The sequence below is a fragment of the Dermacentor andersoni genome, chromosome 1, assembly GCF_023375885.2.
Source record: "Dermacentor andersoni chromosome 1, qqDerAnde1_hic_scaffold, whole genome shotgun sequence".
NCBI lineage: Eukaryota > Metazoa > Arthropoda > Arachnida > Ixodida > Ixodidae > Dermacentor > Dermacentor andersoni.
The window spans coordinates 310,942,972-310,963,744 of record NC_092814.1 but is presented as its reverse complement, the minus strand read 5'-3'; the positions used below and the strand labels follow the sequence as shown (position 1 = coordinate 310,963,744).

General features: G+C 47.6%; 1 protein-coding gene across 1 annotated transcript in view; it reads left to right on the top strand.

Annotated features, from left to right (window-relative positions):
• LOC126548163 (bone morphogenetic protein 1-like) overlaps positions 1-20,773 on the top strand; it is a 688,441-nt gene that overhangs the window by 206,624 nt on the left and 461,044 nt on the right. The gene's annotated exons all lie outside the window — the stretch shown is intronic.

Here is a 20,773-nt window from a genome sequence, read left to right as displayed (position 1 = left end):
TTGAGCGTCGTTTTATCGCTATAGTTCCCCACATTTTTTCTGAGATGTCACGCATCATGAACAACCGGCTAACCTGAACATGAGCTTTGTGTCAGGCAGGTGCACCGACTGTTCACCGGTTATACCGAGCGTCGTTGTGATCCGTTGATAAACACGTATTTGTGTTATTTCTGTCTTATAGGTGGTGAAAGCTCGTTAAAGGCCATCGTATTCACGCACGCGAAACCGTGCTGTCAGTACCTTAGGCGAAGAGCTCCTCGGTGCGCACTTGTACGCACACGAACACTTGCACAGAAACGCAGAAAATGCACACGCGGGCGCGCCAGAGCGAATGCGTGTCACTCGGTGATGTCAAGTAAAACGGTTGGATTCCTCTGCGAACAAGAAACGCTCGCTCAATAGCACGTGTACCCGATTGTCTTTCATCTATTCCGCATAAAGCAAGCATGGAAGCAAGCGAGCGGTACGGCTGCTTCTGTTCCTTCGGTGTATCTCCGAAGGGGAGGCAGTTCACAGGCCAGAATGCGTGATGTCAGCACAGTTTTTGCAATACTGCATTATGGAAGTACAGTTATATCTTATGCACACTGATGTGCACGTGTAGAAATGATACATCGCTACATTCATTGACTCACAGTTATAAATCTTCGTAGAGTCGGTGTCATGAATCAACAATCCGTATATATATATATATATATATATATATATATATATATATATATATATATATATATATATATATATATATGTATATATGTATATATATATGTATATATGTATATATATAGCCTCCTTTATAATGATGTCCACTCAGCCATTTCTCTCTCTCTCACTCTCACATATTCTATTCCGTTCTCCCAGACACGGTGAAACTCGGAAGGGTCTTCGCGAGGACATATCTTGACAGCCCGCTATCTATTTCTCCTGTGCCCTGTCCACTTGACAGGCAGCGAAACGCGAAGGGACCGCCTCCGCAGCACGCAACGACGGTTCTCCCAGCGCAACTTTCTTTCCCAAGAGGCCAGGTATATGTATTCCTTCGGCGTTATAGAATCGAACAGCACACGCACACCTCGGCCGTGTCTGCAGCGATCGAGAGTCGAAGGCTCCTTCCCGCAGACGCGTATAACAGTTACGCCGCTCGTGGCTGTGCCCGCCCTTTCCCTTCAATCTCGTCTGCCTTCGCTATGTCCGCCGCTCCCTTTCGCTCCGGTTCGAAACCTCTTTGCCATTCATCGACGCGTGTCTGAATCGGAGCAGCAAGGCGTGTCGGGCTTCTCTCTCTCCTCTCCATTTATTCTTCTTTTACTTTTCCCCTATATGGCAGTCTTCCCCATTTCTTCCTGAGCGCGGCTTCTTTCGTGGCCTCGTTTCCTCCCGAAACTCGTACCCAGCCTACAGCGCTCCCTCCTACCTTTCTTCCTATATAGCCCTCCTGCGATTCGCCGCTTTGCTTTTCTCTTGGCTTCCACACTCCAGGACTGACATCGGCCGGCATGTGCTCGCGTGCGTGCGTGCGTCTGCGTGAACCAGCTCTCGGGAGCCGGGCGGGAGTGTCCCCACGAGGAGATTTAAACTTTCCCCGATCCGCTACTATCGCGGCTCAAGTGACGGCCCGGGGGCGCGCGCAGTCTATGGCCGCGTCAGGGGCGGTGTCTGTCTATACCTTCTTCCTCGAGGCCGAGCCGCAGCTTCAGCGACGCGAAAAAAGAGCTGCCGCGGCTGCTGCTCCGGCCGTGTCGAGCGGCTCGTAAATCAGAGCTGTTGCTGGCGCCCCTCGCCGTACGCTTTCTCTCGTGGGTTCTGGCAAGCGTTCCTGCTATACACCTCCCGCAGCGGCTGTAGTTGCGTGCACTGCGTCAAAGAAGCTACGGAACTTAGCCGGTTTACCCCCGTTTGCGGCCCTATAGCGGGCTCGGAACCATGGTCCCCGCGGCAAAAGAGTCGGAGAGAGAGAAAAAAAAGTGGATACTTCGCTGTGGCCATCCTGTCAAGAACTGCGCAAGGGCCTATCGCTTGCCACGCGAAAGGGTTCCGTCGCAGTGACGTATTATGCTAGCTTTGCCTATATAGTATTTCGCGACGTTATGGGATACGAGGGAAGTACTCAACCAAACGGTTCTAGCTTTTCTGCAGGTGGAACGTGAGGCGCGCGGAGCCGGTGGCCTGTTTACATTTCACTGAGGTGTCAGGACATTCCTTAAGCATCAGATAGAGGAAATCAGAGGTATCTGTATAACGCGGACGAAAGTGTAGATGCTCTTTTGACGCTATCAAGGCAACTACGCATGACTCGAGTGCAGGGCTACGCAGCGCTTTTTGCCTTTGGCGCCTTGAATAGACGGCAGGCAGCGCATCAACCACAAGACGGTTTGCGCTGACGTGTTTTCCTCTCACACACAAAACCCGTGTCGTCTGCGAACTCGTCGGAGCGGTGAAAAAAAAAAAAATCAAATTATGGGGTTTTACGTACCAAAACCACGATATGATTATGAGGCACGCCGTAGTGGGGGACTCCGGAATAATTTGGACAACCTGGGTTTCTTTAACGTGCGCCTGAATCTAAGTACACGGGTGTTTTCGCATTTCGCCCACATAGAAATGCAGCCGCCGTGGCCGGGATTCGATCCCGCGGCCTCATACTTAGCACCCGAATTGTTCGAATTAACACCATAGCCTATAAACAACCACGGCGGTTCAGAGTGTAGAAAAGAAATCAATAAAAATATATATCTAGGGCTATTCGATTTCATAATCGTAGAAGGTAAACACGGAGTATATATGCTCGCCTGGTCACGATATTCAGGACACACAGCGATAATTCGTGAGTACTGAGCTAAATCGAGCCGACGCTTCAGACCTGTTTCCACGATCACGTAAATTTAGGTATAGATCCTGCCAGGAGCTTCCTGTGAGATATAACCATGAAGCATTAACCATGAAGTGCGTTAAAGATGACACTCAACAAGAGACTGGTTATTGGGATAAGCAAAAACAAGAAACACGTGCACCAGGGGAACATAATGACCATTTCACAGCGCAGGCAGACGGAGCACAAGACGAATAGGCGACACAAACGCGCGCTGCCTTCGCCTTGTGCTTCGTCTATTCACGCTGTTAAACGTTCACCATGATCTAGAACCAACCAGCGCGCCAACAAGTCATACCAAAATGCTTGAGGATCGAAGGGGAAGAAAGAAAGAAAGAAAAGAAAGAGAGAAATAAGGAAATAAGGAAGGAAGGATGGACGGAAAGAATATGTGGTTACAACTTACAAGGCAGACACTTCAAATTTTGCCAAAGCTGTATCGCAGCAACATGTTACTACTGCATATATGTTGCGGGGAAACATCATTCGGTAGAGCTTAATTTAAAAAAAAAAAGACGTTGTCGTTGCTTCACTTCAGTGTGCCAATGGTTTGACGAGTTCCATTACAGAATTTAACCGGAAGTTTGTGGGGTAACCTGAGGGCTTCTCTCCTGCCTTCGAGAACAAGCAAAACGATTCTGCCGCGACGCCTTCAGAGTTTGCTTTCACCACGCGTACACGGCGAGGCAAGGGCCGACCGCCGCACGACCCGAGGGGAGACCTACACATGGCGTACGAATCTTAGCCCCCTGCATAAGTGGGCAGCGGAGCTCCGACTGTTGCTGCGCGGAACTGCCCATGCCGGTGGTGGCAGCGGGGGCCACCCGTCCCGCGAGACGTCCTAGCGGTGCGCGACGGCTAGCGATGCGAGCGAGTGATCCCGGCAGACGGAAGATTCCGCGGGTATCCGGTGTGTGTAACACGCCGTATATACTACCTATACGTGCGTGCGTGCGCGTGTGTGTGTACGCGAGGGAAGAGGACGGTAAGAACGGAGACGCTTGGCTGCCTCTTTTACGAGGTGCGCTCGCGAGAGGGAGTGAGTGAAAGAAGGAGAAAAAGAAAAGAGAGAAATGGACAGGCATCGAGGGCAGATCTGATACCCCGGACTGCCACGATTGCGTCTCCCGGTCTTAGAGTCATTCATACTTGCGAAAGGAAAGAAAATGAAAGCACGAAACGGGATCGGAAGAAGCTGGAGAAGTGGAGGGGGGACCATAAGGTGAAAGAAGAAGAAGGATGTATATATACTGTATATTGAGAGTAAGGAAGGTTTCGACTGGCGGATCGAGATCCTTCGAATGGAACGGCTACGTCCGGCAGATTTTGGACACTGACCACATGCTCGAGTCGCAGGATTGAGGGACAATGCAATGGTTATATTAAAGTAAACGCAGAATTCGGCGTAGCTGTTTACCAGTCATCTATACACACGTGCGTCGTTCTTCGCTCTACGGTCTCGGAAAAGCTCTGGAGCATAGCACACGTTATTGCCGCCATGACGCAACACTCGTACATTAGTGAGAAAGTGTTCATTGTATAGGGAACGCAGGTTCGCCGAAAGAAACTGAACCAATGGGCAATTCAGATGCACCATCTGAATCTGACGAGTGCGCTGGAAAGTTCGTAATGCCAAATTTGAACTGCAGTCCCCCACTTTCAGGTTGCACTCGAAGGCGAAGAAGAAAATCGGCTTTATATGGCGTATTCTTGCTCAAGAAAGTGCGTGCATTATCAGACAAAGATTTAGCCACTCCGCATTACCGTACGCGCACAAGAACTTCGCCGCACGGTAAGTATTTCCATCTGCTAAAACGGAGCAGGCGGAGAGGATTATCTTGTTACCGGGTGATACGGAAGCGTGGCCGTGGCTGAAGCTCACGCTCTACTGACGGACTCGCCGGTCGGCCCTTATCCGCTCTGGCTTGCTAGACGCCGCCGCATTTGGTGCTCTCTGTATAGGCTCTGCCTCCGAGCCCCCCTCCCTTTTTTTTTTTTTTTTTGGTTACGCGCGTTGGTTTTTTTCACCTTCTCCGGTTGCTTTGATCAGCCGCGGTGCCGTTACTTTTTCGGCGGTAGAGTGCCATATCGAAATGGACGATGACGGAGTACAGACCTTGGTCGACGTAAAAGCGCTTGGTATACACACGCGCGTGGTATGGTGGCAGGGCGCGCGTCCCCTTTCATATGCCCGCATTTATCGAACGAATAAAAGCTCTGCGCTAGAAGGGAAACCTGGGCGAATTGGTGGTGATTCATGCTTTGAAAAGTAACAGCGCTTAAACGGACAAGGACGTGCTTCTTCTTTGCCTAAGTCCTTGTCCGTTTAGCGCGGTTACGTTTGAAAACATAAATAAAAGCTCGCAGGGAGCGCGGAAACGTGTTAAGGGAACGCTAAATAGAAACACTAAATCAGTTTAGACGGATGTAGTTTTGTTTCAACATTGTATTTTCCTTGACTTCGTAGTAATAGGCTCATTATCAGAAGAGAAAATAGTCATTTTCTTGAATTTCGTGGCAAAACTTTGGCGCCGCGGCGTTAGTGTGACGTCATAGATTCCATGAATGTTTTCGTATTCTGGCGTCTTGTATTGTCGGGGGCAGGGAGGGGGGCGATACCAAATTAACTTGGCGCGAGCAGCCACGAGAAAAAAATTTGTGACGTCACGGCGAGCAGGCGCGGGAAATTCAAGGACGTGTCGCCACCGATCTCTCGTTCTTGCGTCGTATCCGTCTTAGCGAAGCTCTTCTTTCGGTAAGAGTGGATCTCTTCGTATTGTAAAAAGGTGATTTACTTATATAGTTCGAATTTAGTTACTCTTTATTGTCGTTTTAAAATTCGCAGACAAAAAATACAAGCACACAAAGTCACGTTGCATTGTGCGCTCACTCACCCTCACTCACTCCCTCACTCACTCCCTCACTCACTCACTCGATTCCTCACTCACTTGATCACTCACTCACTCACAAATATACAAACACATCTTCAACGCGTGTTCTTCAGCAGTAATGAGGGGAATTGTGAGAAAAACACACGCACACACGTTTATATATATATGCAGATGTGCGAACGAAAGGGAAAGCGCGAGCAGCGTCTGCTTGAGATAACGGGGCGTCCACTTTTGATAATTGGGTCTTTGCAGACGCGTAAAAAATTGCAATCTTCTGTTTTATTTTTTACATGATCGCAAACTTTGCACAGACACTAGATGAAGTGACAAAAACAAGCGCGCGCAAGTTTTCTTTTTCTTTATTTCACGACTATACTGCCTGTGCCGGCCTTGTGTTCACACAGCGCTGCACACACTTCATTGAAATTTATCTGTATTCTAATACGCTGGTTTCGCTGCTTGCTCTGACCATTACGATATCCTGACTTCTTGAAATCGATATCTCTATTGTTTTTTTCTTCACTACCAGTTACGACCTTTCGCTCTGTGTTGTTTTGATTTGACGCTATATACTCGGTCTGAAGGTGGCGGAACGTTAAGAAGTCTCTCCCGTAAGGACAGCGCATATGGAAGGACAAAAGAAAAAAAAATCGAAACATGTTTATTTGAGCGCCTGTCAAATTGCGCGCTCCTACTTGAGTCGCTGGTCTTGTTATCGATAAATGACGCTAGGTCGCATATTCTGCGCAGCGCGAGGAGAAATGGGCCTGCATCGAATATATGGGCCGCGATAACAGTGCGAAATAAGTTTGGGCAGGAACGGAACCAGCGATCAAAAAGAGAAGAAATGAAGAAAAAAGTAGCAAGACGGTGGATCAGGCTAAATACAGCCTTTATCGCCGGCTTTTAAAGCACATACAGACAAGTTAGGGTGTATATTTGGGCTTTCTAGTATGGTCGCTGCATCGTGACGTCATAAAGGCGCTAAAAGGGAACGAATGGCGAGGACTAATATATATATATATATATATATATATATATATATATATATATATATATATATATATATATATATATATATATAATGTGTCTGTGTTCTCGGCAAAAACAAGCAGGCAAATTTTACCACTAAAAAAGAAAAAAGCCTTGAATCCCAGGTTATTTGTGGCGCTCTACAACATTACGATTGAAATGTTAGGTATACCAGTAATAATTTTAAAAAATTGACAAAATCAAAACAATTAATTGATATTCAGTGACGAAAAGAAAGAATACTGGTTGCTACTACACACCACTACCGCTAATATGCAGTCGGTACGATTTCTCTAAAGCTCTTGGTTTTCTTTTTTTGTTTTTAGATCTTGGTCCAAGTTAGCTGCAAGGGACACCCGGTATAAGCTGCATGTTACACGGCGCTGTCGTTGCCGCGCGAAGTTCCGGCGCTGGCTGCCCACACGGCCGAGGTCCGGCTTTTATAACGCACATCGCGCAGCGTGAGCGTCAGTGGGCATCGTGCCGACAGTGCTTTCCAGTATATCCGCCCGACGGATATATTCTATTCCGCCCACGGGACTCGTCGCGCGCTTCGTCTGATCCGCGGAGAAAGTCGAGCAGCAGTCGGCCGCCACCATGCGCTCTGGCGCATCGCAGGAGTCGCCCTTTGATCGCCGGAGCGCGACTAATGTGCCCGAGCGGGCGGCAGTCAGCGCGGACGCGGTATTACAGCGCCAGGCGCGGGGCCGCTTGCCCGCAACCGGGTCTCGGCTCCTTTCGAAATGCATTCGTGCGGAAACAAGAAAGAAAGAAACGTGGAATGCGCCAGGGGGGGAGGAGGGAGGGAGACGCGTTCAACCTGGCAATTAAATTTATTTGCGGCGCTGTCACGTTGGCGCAGCCAGGAGTTTGCGGTATCCGGTGCGGTGTGATGCCCCCCCCCCCCTCTCCTTCTGCGTCGTCTTTAGAAACCTTATTTAGAAAGACTTGTTTGTGGTGCCTCTCTTCTAACGCTAACAGTAATCAATGCTTCGGGCGCCGAAGTGGCGTTCCGCTCCCGCTCCAATCACGAACGCCTGGCCCCGGTGTTAGCGTAGCGCGGCTTTTTCGGGAAAGCAGTTGGACCTGTGCTGCCCGATGCGTTGCGTGTATACGCGCGTTAACCGAGCGCGCTAGAGGTGGGTGGCAGTCGTGGCCGCTCGCGCCTGGATCGCTCGGAAGGCGACGGAATGCAAACAAGAGCCGGCTCAACTGGGCGCCTGCGATTTAGAAGAAACTGGCAGACTTTACGCTAACACTATAGCTAACATGGGAAAATCCTGAGGATAATAGAAAAGGAAATGAATCCCGGCGGTCGCATTTCGATGCGGACCGCAGATGCAAAAAAAGAAAAAGTTCATGCTTATTTTATAGGAATCGGTAGAGCACGAAAGTGAAACGTGGTTTCAGATAAGATGTTGCGTGTTCATTGTACGTCAAGAATTAAGTTGCAAGTAGCCGTGGGCGGCACCCTACCACTGCACAGGGATCCCCGACGATTGCCACACAAGCGAAAGTTGTCGAACGACTCGCGATCGCGAAACATCCCCTGGAGACACTGCACTACACCCTCCAGAGCACTGCGCGGAGCCACCATAAACCACAGCCGTTCGCAAACCGTACGAGCGAAACCGAACCGACTGTTAGGGTGAACTCACGGTAGGCATGCAGTGAAAGGCGCTCGATTTGCGGGTCGGCGAGCGCGTTGCAGGCTTGCTTGGCGCCCCGCTGCCGAGTTGCTTCGGTGAAGGCACGAGCATTTGGGTCCGGCCCCGTAGTATCTCGGGCAGCCAATTGAGGTGCGACGCGCTCAGCTTCGGGAATGCGAGTGGCAGCATTCGCAGCGTGCGCCGGGAACGCACGAAGGCGTTCCGCTTCACGCTGGCGTCTCTCTCGCCGGACAAAAGCGAGATTCGCCCGTCGATGTCGTTGCGCTTTCTCCGTCGCGTAGCGCGCTAAGCGTCAGAAAATAATAATAATAATAATAATAATAATAATAATAATAATAATAATAATAATAATAATAACGCTTACTAAACGACAAGTCTGACACGAAGTCCGGGTAGGCGGGGACATTAACAACCAGAGCTTCTATAGGGGCTGTGAAGTGGAAACGAGCGTGCTTTCTATGCGAGAGCATCGTTTTTCGCAAAAAAAGAAGAAGAAAGAAATTAAACACGCAGGCAACGAAGTCAGAAATGTTCCAAGGGAGTAGATTCTACAAGCCTATAACCAGCAGACGTTACATGAGTGGTGCTGTTTTGTTTTGCCGTTTTTTAATTCTTTAAACCTGTTTCGAAATGCGATTGGGGATTAAGTAACTACGCAGGCGCAGTAAAACCTCATCAATCAATCAAGTTGCGAGCGAACTTTCGAGTATAGAAGAATGAAAATAGTCCCAATTTGGTGACACTTTTGCGCAAATAATATAGTTTCTTCGACGAAACCACCGTATCGATTAGTATATTCCGGTGGTTTTGCAAGGATAGAGGATCAAGCTGTTAGCTAGTTGCCATACTACGTCTCGGAATGATGAAAAAATTGGGGGACTCCTCACGTTGCATTTGAGACAAACACATGCGAAAGCATTATGGTATAAACCCGCTTCACCGCAAACGCCGAAAGGCGTTTACCGCTGCCTTCACACTAAATGCTTTCGCATTAAAAGGTATTTCAACATTGCCGTTTCCATCGTACAAAATCACGCGCGAAAGTACGGGTATAAACCATCTCATGAGCCAGCGGGCTTGTGCGGGCTCTGGACAAAGCGTCTCGACGATCTGAGGGCGAGCCGTCTGATATAGAGACACTAGAAAAATAACTTCTTCTATAGTGGCTCTGTTGTCTAAGAAAGTGGTAATAACAATGCAAGCAGATGCAGACGTTTTGTTGGCTTTTTGAATTACCGCAAAAGAGAAATTTGCGTTGCGGTGCTGTTGTATGCATGGAAATTCCACGTAAGGGGAGCCTTAGGAGTAGTGTCTTTCTCGGAGAGCCAGGCCATTTTGAAGACACTTAGTAGTGATATTGGTTGTCTATTTAAATAAATAGACGGATAAATAAAGGGAAATGAAGAGGAAAAAATTGCCGCTGACCGGAGCAACTGTCTAGCGCAGTCTGTTGACACCTGAACCGCGGTCAGCACTTCTGGTGAAGACCGTTCCGCTTGTCTGGATGGTTGAGTGTCTACTAAAACGTGGACATTTTAATGCCGGTTTTTTATATTATTACGTACGAACACGCTTTATTAGAACATAAGCACTCACACTGGGGTGCACAGCTATATCAAACGGGAATAGTACCGGAAGGTCACTAAAGGCGGAGGAGATGAGAAGGTCTGCGGTAATTGTATCACGGTAACGGTATCATGTCTTCTTTCTTTTTTTCTTTATTGTTGCTGTTGTTGTTGTTGTTGCTGTTCCTATTATGTGCTGTACGACGTTAGTAAACATTAATGAAAAATGCATCACGAGTGTGGCAAGATTATGTATAAAGATTTAACTTTGAAGGGTTCGTTTGTGGAGCCATCCCAACGACACAGCCTTATTCGAGTTTCCTTTATAGAAAACTCGCATAAGGCGATGTCGTGACATTTCCCTCTATAGGTAATACTGTACAGAACATTTATGCGGAGAAGCAAGTTTGAATCGGCTTTCAGCACAAGCTTATCGCTTATCGGATGTGACTGTCTCAGCATGCCACATTCGCAACGAATTTGCTTACGTGGCTGTTTGGCTCATGCGTTGAGTGCGGGGATCATTCGCCCTTTCGCGGCCTGCATATGAACGTCGTTCATTGGTAAAACGTTTCATTCGTAGAAAGAGAACGCGCAGTGGCGTCTCTTTTTATTTTTATACACTTCGACAGTTTTTTTAAAGCCCAGAAAAAAAAAAGAACGAAAACTACGCAAAGGGCAAGAGAGAGAGAGAGAGAAACGAAGAGGGAAAGGTAACGAGGTTAACCAAGGACGTGCCCGGTTGGCTACTCTACGCTTCGGGAGGGGCAAAGGGAAAGAATAGATAAGGAGACAAAAGACGAAAAAAAGTCAGCCATCCACACTCGGTGGCAGTGGAATCTCCACTGTTACACGCGTTCATACAATCCAGTTTCCGTCACGAAGTGCAGAAGGGCTTTTGTGGCCTTTTGCGTGCAAGAATGCATAGGCCATGGTGCAAGGATCTTTTCATCCTAGAGCGCTCTATTATCTAACAGGTTGAGTTTAGCTTTTAGAGTACTTCGTTGAGTGTCAAAAGATGGGCAGTGACGCAGAAGATGCGCTAGATTCTCATCGCACCCGCACAAGTTGCACGCCGCACTGTTGGCCGTCCCTATTATGAATGAATAATCATTGGTAAATGCGACATCCAACCACATGCGACAGAGTAAAGTTATTTCGCGACAGGATAGTCCAGGTGGCAGGCGAAGTCGCAAGTTAGGGTCGAGAGAGTGCAAGCGGGAGTTTCGGAAACCCGGTGAATTCCATCGTAGAAGTGTGATGTGGCGAGCAAGAGACTGAAGTTGCTGCGCAGCATCAATTTTTGAAAGTGGTATCATCGGGAATCAGGAACCATCTGACGTTTATGATGAGCCGTACGCGCAGCTTCATCTGCGCTGTCATTGCCGAGAATTCCGCAATGGCTCGGCAACCATTGAAATACAATGTCGTGTCCTTTCTCGAGTCCGTGGGGATGAGCGTGCCTTATGTCGTACACTAGCTGCTCGTGTAACCCATGACGTGGGACAAACTGCACAGTTTGTAGGGCTGTTTTGGAATCGTAGAATATGGCCCAACGATTTGGTGGTTGCTGGAGCACGCAATTGAGTGCACCTGGAAGAGCCACAAGTTCTGCTGCTGTCGACGTTGTATTGTGCGAATATTTAAATTGCAAAGAGACGGCGTCCGATGGAACAACTACTGCTCCGGCAGAGCTGTTGGAATTGGTGGAACCGTCCGCGTAGATGTGTATGCGGTCAAAATAAGCTTTGTTGAGGAGAAGCAGCGACGACTGCTTCAGGGCTAGCGGTGACAAGTCTGCCTTTAGCAATCACAGGAACTGATTGGCACACGTGAATTTGCCGGAGACACCCCAATGCCGACGTTGTGCGTTTTGCAGGCTTGAAGCCAGATGGTATCGAGTCATGGTGTCTCGTCACTGTACCACAGAATGTAGCCTGTGGTCTTCGCGCTGGCAAATCGGCTAAATAGTTGGGTGGTAGCCGTGAAAGACGCAATAAGCAACTTCATGGAAATAACTTCGTCGTGGATTCTTCAACGCACTCTACAAATATAACTTATGTCTGGAAAAAAAATTGCATAATTTATCAAAAATAATTGGCTAACTAAGCGCGCTACGAAATATAATTCGAGAACCTCAATACCACTGCGAACAGTTTGCCGTTGGGGGCGCTGCATCTGTGTACGACGTAGTACCGCGTTTTAAAAAGGTTCAAGTTACACGCAACGCCTCTGTCTTTGATTTCCATCATATCTTAGTATCCTGCCCCATTTCCGTCGCCCTGTGCACGAAAAAAAGAAGTAGGGGGTGGGGGGCACTGCGCTTTGATTCGAGAAAACATAGTGTTTGCGTTATAAAAAAAATAGAGCCTCAGCTCTAGCGCAAGTCCGACGTCCTCTATTAAAATACACGGGAAACGCAGAAATTCTCCCATTAGAGAGCAACTCAACAAACTCGAAACAAGTTTCCTGTATTTGATATACAAAGAAAGACAAATTCGAGCCACTGATGGAGGGAAAGAGATAAGTAGAAGGCAGGGAGGTTAACCAGAATAACGTCGGGTTGGCTACCCTACACCGGGGGAATGGGAAAGGGGGAATCAAAGATAACAGGGAGAGAGAGGAGGGAAGGAAAGAAGGAAATTGCGGTGAGTTCGCTGACGTGTGTGGCATTACAGAAATTGCATTAATAGTCACAGATGGTCGCACAAGCCCGTCGTCCTTAAGAAGCACAAAAGCGCCTTCACCGCTTTATGGGCCGACGGGCGATGGGGCGGTGTTCCAGCAGCACTTGCACAGAAAGCGGCCGATTGTCCAGTTTTTGGAAAGCTTTGGCAAGTTCTTGTCTCTCTAGGGCATATCTTGGGCAGTGGCACAGCAGGTGGTCGATGTTTTCTTCGGTGCCACAGACCTCGCATGCTGCACTGTCAGTCATTCCAATTAATGTACAGTATACCTTCGTGAAGGCAACTCCTAACCAAAGGCGACAGAGAAGCGTAGCTTCACGTCGAGGAAGTCCGAGTGGAGGTCGGAGTTGCAGGGAGGGGTTTAGTCGATGCAGTCGTGTAAGTCGTAAGTTTGGCGAGTTCCACTCGGTCAGTGTGAGACTGCGTGCCAGGTGTCGAAGCTGCCTTGCAGCGTCAGTCCTCGAAAGCGTAAATGGAACGCTGTGCTCTTCTTGATGTGCTGTGCGAGCAGCGTTATCGGCGGAATCATTGCCACTGATTCCACAATGGCCAGGTACCCATTGAAAAACGACCTCTTGACCTTTATGTTGGAAATTAATGTAAAGTTTCGCGATTTCGTATGTCAATTGGTCATGGCATCCGTGTCGGAGAACTGACTGCGTGCACTGTAATGCCGGTTTTGAATCACAGAACACAGCCCATTTTCTAGCTCTTTCAGATTCAATGAATTCCAGTGCTCGACGCAGGGCCGTTAGTTTTGCCGCCGTTGAGGTCGTGACATGCGATGTCTTAAAGCGCAGTGTCATGATGAGAGCATAATTTTAATTAGGTCCTCGAATATTTGTACGAATCGAACGAAAATCGCGATATGTAAAAAAAAAAAAAAAGCAAGCATCAAATTTGTAACTCCGTAGCAATATAGACATCGAGTTCGGTAAATAATTGTGGACATATGCGACGTGTTATACTTTGCTTTAAATGAGATTAACAATTTTACGAATGGACATCTCGACAAATTTCGTAACAGAGCCAGGTAACATGAATATCTGCAAATTTAACTTCACAACGCTCCATCATGTCTTCATTGAACGCTTTGTCGGGTTCAGCTTACGTAAAAACCGAACGTGTTTTTGTTGCGTTATGGAGTTGGGAAAATGAGGTGCCGATTGTGAAATCGCTACATTCTACCATTTACGTAAGGTACTTTATCGCGTAAATCGAAACGCCGCTCCGCTCCAATCACTGATTATAGAATGTCGCTCTTGGTTTAAACGCAGCCAGTGTTATTCAAATCAATACGGCGATTGCCAAACTAGAGACTTTCGTCTGTTTTACCCCTATTTCAGTGGGGAAATTCCAGTTCTGCCCTGCGGCTAAAACGGGGGCCGTAATTAGGCAAACAAGTTTTATTGGAGCGATAGGAATGCATTCCTGCCAAAAAATACAGAAAACGTGCTTCAAAAGCTGCTGTCGAATTTCGTGAACTTAAAAAAGTGAGAGCTTCATTTCCCGCTATTTGTTCAACTCCCCCCCCCCCCCCTTCTTTTTTGTTTCTACCTTCGGTCTTTATACATACAAAAAAATACTGCATTACAGGGAATTAAAAAAAAAAACATTTGCAATGTGAACTGCGTGCCTATGAATCAGGTTCCAACCTAAACAGTGAGTCATACTCAAAGTTAATCGCATTTAAAGGACTGACGTTTAGCGGCAGGTTGATGAGTGTATGCAGACGCTCGTGCTCCTTTCAAATTCTCGCCTATGTGCGTTGAAAGCATGAAATCATTCAAACAGCCGAGGACTTCGTTAAAAAAAATAAAGCGTCGTTTATTTGCAAGTGTGAGTTTCTTTCTTCGCGAGCTCTATATTTATAGACCCGGACGACGAACCACCAACTTTACAAGTGCAAGCACGGGGAGTAAACGGCAGGAATAAGCGGCAGAGTGCGAGGTTTGTAAAAAGCGGGACGAGCAAAAAGAAGAGCCGTCCTATAAATACATATAATTGCTCAGTGTCATCGAAGAGCGACTGTTTGCCCATTTGGAGTCTCGCCTAGTGCACCGCCTATAGAGGCGCCACTGATAGCCACCTAGCGGGCGCTTCCAACAGTACGCGCGGGAGCAGTAGCAGAGGACAACGCTTTGTAGTACCCGCCGTGGTTGCTCAGTGGCTATGGTGTTGGGCTGCTGAGCACGAGGTCGCGGGATCGAACCCCGTACACGGCGGCCGCATTTCGATGGGGGCGAAATGCGAAAACACCCGTTTGCTTAGATTTAGGTGCACGTTAAAGAACCCCAGGTGGTAGAAATTTCAGGAGTCCTCCACTACGGCGTGCCTCATAACCAGAAAGTGGTTTTGGCACGTCATCATCATCATCATCATCATCATCATCATCATCAGCCTGGTTACGCCCACTGCAGGGCAAAGGCCTCTCCCATACTTCTCCAACTGCCCCGGTCATGTACTAATTGTGGCCATGTTGACCCTCCAAACTTCCTAATCTCATCTGCCCACCTAACTTTCTGTCGCCCCCTGCTACGCTTCCCTTCCCTCGGAATCCAGTCCGTAACCCTTAATGACCATCGGTTATCTTCCCTCCTCATTACATGTCCTGCCCATGCCCATTTCTTTTTGTTGATTTCAACTAAGATGTCATTAACGCGCGTTTGTTCCTTCACCCAATCTGCTCTTTTCTTATCCCTTACTGTTACACCTATCATTCTTCTTTCCATAGCTCGTTGCGTCGTCCTCAATTTAAGTAGAACCCTTTTCGTAAGCCTCCAGGTTTCTGCCCCGTACGTGAGTACTGGTAAGACACAGCTGTTATAAACTTTTCTCTTGAGGGATAATGGCAACCTGCTGTTCATGATCTCAGAATGCCTGCCAAACGCACCCCAGCCCATTCTTATTCTTCTGATTATTTCAGTCTCATGATCCGGATCAGCAGTCACTACCTGTCCTAAGTAGATGTATTCCCTTACCACTTCCAGTGCTTCACTACCTATTGTAAACTGCTGTTCCCTTCCGACACTGTTAAACATTACTTTAGTTTTCTGCAGATTAATTTTTAGTCCCACCCTTCTGCTCTGCCTCTCCAGGTCAGTGAGCATGCATTGCAGCTGGTCCCCTGAGTTACTAAGCAAGGCAATATCATCAGCGAAGCGCAAGTTACTAAGGTATTCTCCATTTACTCTTATCCCCAATTCTTCTTCCCTATCCAGGTCTCTGAATACCTCCTGTAAACATGCTGTGAATAGCATTGGAGAGATCGTATCTCCCTGCCTGACGCCTTTCTTTATAGGGATTTTGTTGCTTTCTTTATGGAGGACTACAGTGGCTGTGGAGCCGCTATAGATATCTTTCAGTATTTTTACGTACGGCTCGTCTACACCCTGATTCTGCAATGCCTCCATGACTGCTGAGGTTTCGACTGAATCAAACGCTTTCTCATAATCAATGAAAGCTATATATAATGGTTGGTTATATTCCGCACATTTTTCTATCACCTGATTGATAGTTTGAATATGATCTATTGTTGAGTAGCCTTTACGGAATCCTGCCTGGTCCTTTGGTTGACGGAAGTCTAAGGTGTTCCTGATTCTATTTGCAACTACCTTAGTAAATACTTTGTAGGCAACGGACAGTAAGCTGATCGGTCTATAATTTTTCAAGTCTTTGGCACGTAAAACCCCATAATTTAATTTTAACGCTTTGCAGCAAGGATGAATGAAGTTCGCGGATGCGATTTCTCCTTTGTTCGGGTGCCAGACTGCTTCTTCTGCGGTGACAGGTGTAGGGAAGACGCTGACCTCTGTGGGAGCGGGCTAGGTGCGTCCCGCACACAAACGCCATGAACCCCATTTACACGAAGTGGAGCTCATGTTAACTAGCTGCTAAATTTTGTTGAGTAAGGTCATTCCGAGCTTCCACGCAGGGGCGCAAGGCGTTTGGCGGAGCTACCCGCCGCTCTCTCATTCGTGCCATGTGTCCTGAATCGCCGCCTGCGGCAAGTCGCACACGACGCGCCGTACGACGGATCGCACGCGAAATCGCACCATGTGTCTCGAGCTTAATGCGATGTCTCGATCGTCGTTTTTTTTTTTTTTTTTAATTCTGCCCTTGCCGTAATGCTGCTTCTGCACCTCAATAATAAGCACCCGTCGCTAGTGCAGACGTATATCTCCAACAAATCCGCACTGTGCGATGTCTGCACATACCGTTGTGATCTTTCTGCCGATGAATACATGTGACTTCGCCGAATAAGTGCAGCCAAAGTCGCCTCAAGAAGAGTAATTGCGAATTCATTGATGGAAGCGCGTACACTAGTCAACGCAGTAGCCAAACGCACGGGTTAATAAAAGCGCGTGTTAGCGCTGTACTTTTTTTTTTATTGCGATAAAGACTTGCCCTTAAGGCATAATTCTTGATGCGTATATGTGTACTATATGTGTGCTGTGAGGCCTGTGTTGTGTATGAATTGAAGCAGTGTTTTGTGGAATCTGTTGTCATGTATCCAGCGGTCATATATAGCTGGTTGTCACACTGTAGCGGAGGCCGGCTTGCAGTAGGAGACGCGAGCGTTCCGATTTTAAACCAGTACATGTCCATATTAGGTGGTATGCATCTGCTTCCATCACAGGAACGGAGCAGTATGGACACGTAGCACCCAGTGGTAAAAGCGCTGTACCACCGATGCAATTCTGCTGCATCCGCCGATGAACTGCCGTTCCCGCTGCAGTTTTTGCAATTTTATATTCCCCAAGGGAGCGGCTTGGGAACGTACAAAGCTAAAGTCTCACCAACATTTGAGTACTTTTTTATGTTATTAGAGAGAGATGCGACATGATATATTTAAAGAGAGAGCATGCAGCACCACTCAATGTAGATGAGCCCTGGCGGCAAGGCCCGGTTTAGTCCTCTGCAGCGTAAGCATCATAAGAAAGAATTCAGTTGAGTACAAAGTTCATATGCAAAAAGAGACTACGTTGTGAAACAAGCAAACCACTCGGCGTGGAAAGTCTGCTCAGACAGCATCGAGGTGTGATGACTTGCCAAACGTGACGCGAACTTTTCAGCGAAAATGGAACAAAAATACCATATGCAGCAACTATTAGCAATTCTCGCCCTGAAATACCTATTTTCTAAACACATTTCCCAAAAAACCACAATAGCTAAGATGCCCTCGGGCGAAAAGAATAAAGCTATTAAAGAAGGACTGCTTGGTATCATTCCGATGAGACACAGCGTGATTTAGACCCTTTACAAACGAGGCAGGGTGAAAACTTCGCACCTCAAAAAATCAACAAGAGTTATGCATGAAGCAACTAGCAACAGTTCAACATGCGCGAAGCTTCGCATAAAATACATGCAAGAAGATGAAGTGCACGACAGCTGGTGCGAAGATTTACCGGGCCGCATCAAACCAACAATTTCAGTTCATGCAAGCTTCAGTAGCCTTAACATACAACACAATGCACTCGTGCAGTCACGCTGCCTAGCTAGCGCAACGCGGTAAAGAAGGGGCAAACAGTAGAAGCGGCAAACAGCATTCAGAACTTTAGCGAAATACCTTTAAACCGCATGCTGCACTGCAGGCTAACTTCGTCGTTTACCTGTCCAATATGATCGAGTGGAAAAAACACCGACATGATAAAGGAAAGGATGACAGCAAGAAATTTCCCGCCGAACCACAGCGATCTATTGCTACCGTTGCTCCTGCTGATGAGGCTTTGCGGGAATGATTAGAACCGTATCGCCGCCACGTTTTTGCAGGTATTTCAGCCCCCCACCCTGCGACAATTCTTCGACATTCCTTGAAGCTTTGGCCACCCCACACATGCGGAGGTTGTTGCTTATTTTGCTCTGAAAACGCGAATAAGACAGAGAAGAATGATCAACGACGCAGCAAACTACGGCGCGCGGTTGGCTCCTTTCCCGAGTGTTTTGTGCAAGGCCGCCACCAGTGGCGCGTCCATCGGCGCACGCTACGCGAATAAAGCACACAGCACTGGCAGCCATGTGCATGGGCAATCGAGAGTGCGATCAGTCAGTCCTTCAAACATGCCAATGGGCATGCGAAACAAAGAAACAAGCGGAGGGAAGTTTCTAAAAATGCAGAATCTAAATTATTGTGTAGAAAGCTGAAAGTTTATTCTGAATTAAAATGCGCGCCTTGTACGGTGATGGAGAGGCACGTTGTTTCAAAACAAATCAATCTCTGTGCCACGAAGTACAGGCCGCAAAGAGGTCATCCACTTCGTTAGACTTCCACACCTGCGTACCCCGTCTCGTGCATCATCGTGCGGAGTTGCTAAAGGGCTGCAGTTTTGGCCAGTCATGGGCCCTAGGATACCTGCAGCCCCTCCTTCTCGCCCCCCCCCCCACCCCCCCAGAGAAGAAAACAAGAGAGAAAAGGAGCATTCGCAGGTAAAAACAGATTGCGACTGGAGACTTCGGGCAGGAAGGGCCCGAGCAGCTGCCGTCACTTTGACCTACAGGCTCTGTGCTATCGGATACCCGCTGTGGAGGTCCCGTGGTTATGGCATTGTACCGCTAAGCACGAGGTCGCGGGTTCGACTCCCAGTTCCGACAGCTGTACATTCCGTTAGAGGCGAAATTTAAAAAAAAACACATAAAAATAAACCCCTCCTGTACCATGCTTTGGGTGCACGTTACAGAATCTCAGGTGGTCAAAATTAATCCGGAGACCTCATAACCTCCTCACAACGGACTGTGTAACTTGATGACATTAAGCCGCATAATTTATTCTTATCTTTTCTATGAAGATTTGGCAACTCCGAATAATGGATTTCCTAATCACGCACGAATTTAATCGCAAGTATTATTCGATCCTTATTCGAAATTTGGATATTCGCACAACCCACATTCTTTAAAGAATCGTGCAGCACCTGGAGTGGCATGTCAGGCGAACAGCCTGGCTAACATTTCCAGCATATCATTAAAGCTTGTTTCTCTTTCTCTCTCTGTTACCGATGACGTGATACCACCTCTTGAGCTGGATTACTTGAAGAGGCGGTCACTGCTAGTACTACAAATCGCAAAGTGCAGCTAAATCCCTCGAAACAATCACGCATTCAACTGCACCTCAACAGAAAGTCTACCGAATGTGGTATTAACTAAACAGCCACACAAGCAAATATCTATAACAACTTTTGTCAAGGTTAGTCGACAAAATTCAACTAATTAACTTCTCGATGAACACCACGAGACGCACACTGCATTTACGCAAGGGAATCCGACTAGCAGAGCTGCTCAGGCTAGTGGGAGTCTCGAAAAGAATCGCTTTCGACACACTCGTCTTCCCTAATAATGTCATCCAGCGATGACGGTGTGTTTCCTGGCACTGATACCTAACTGCGCGCGTTCTCAAGCTACTTGCTGTAAACACGTTGCAACGTATACAGAGATTAATAATAGAGAACTATGATCGCCAGCTGTTTTTTGGAACATACCATATTTTGGAAATGCTGACCTCATCAGTCGTACAGGTGGCCCGCCTATGAGGGGGGTCTTTGCATTCCAAAGGCGGCTCGTAAGGCTCGCCCTTCAACAAGTTGTCTTTGCATTTCCCACGCATCATCCTCGTCTGCGCCCACGTCGAATGAGGCAACTGAAAGGCAAAGTGCTGACTCTAGTGGAACGCTTATCTACTTTAACGATCATCTGACCCCTGAAAATAAAGTTATATTTGGTAAAGCACTTGCCTTTAAAAGACAGCACAAATGGTCATTCCTGTGGAATGGCAGCGGCACTATCGCAGCACGGAAAACGCAGGAAACGTGGGCTTATCGCATTTCGTGCGATAAAGACCTTAAGGCGTTCAGAGATGCCTAGATCGTGTCATTTGTACAAGCTTCTTAAAACAAATTTACGATGGCGTACATATCACGGCATGATGCTAACATGATCACATCCAATGCTGCAGGTTTTACTGCGATTCGTGTGAACGCCCGCATGTGAACGCCCGCAAGTCTCCGCATCGCTTCCCAATCCGAAAACAAAAACAAAAAAAACTGGGAAATCGGGAGGCTAAGGCGCG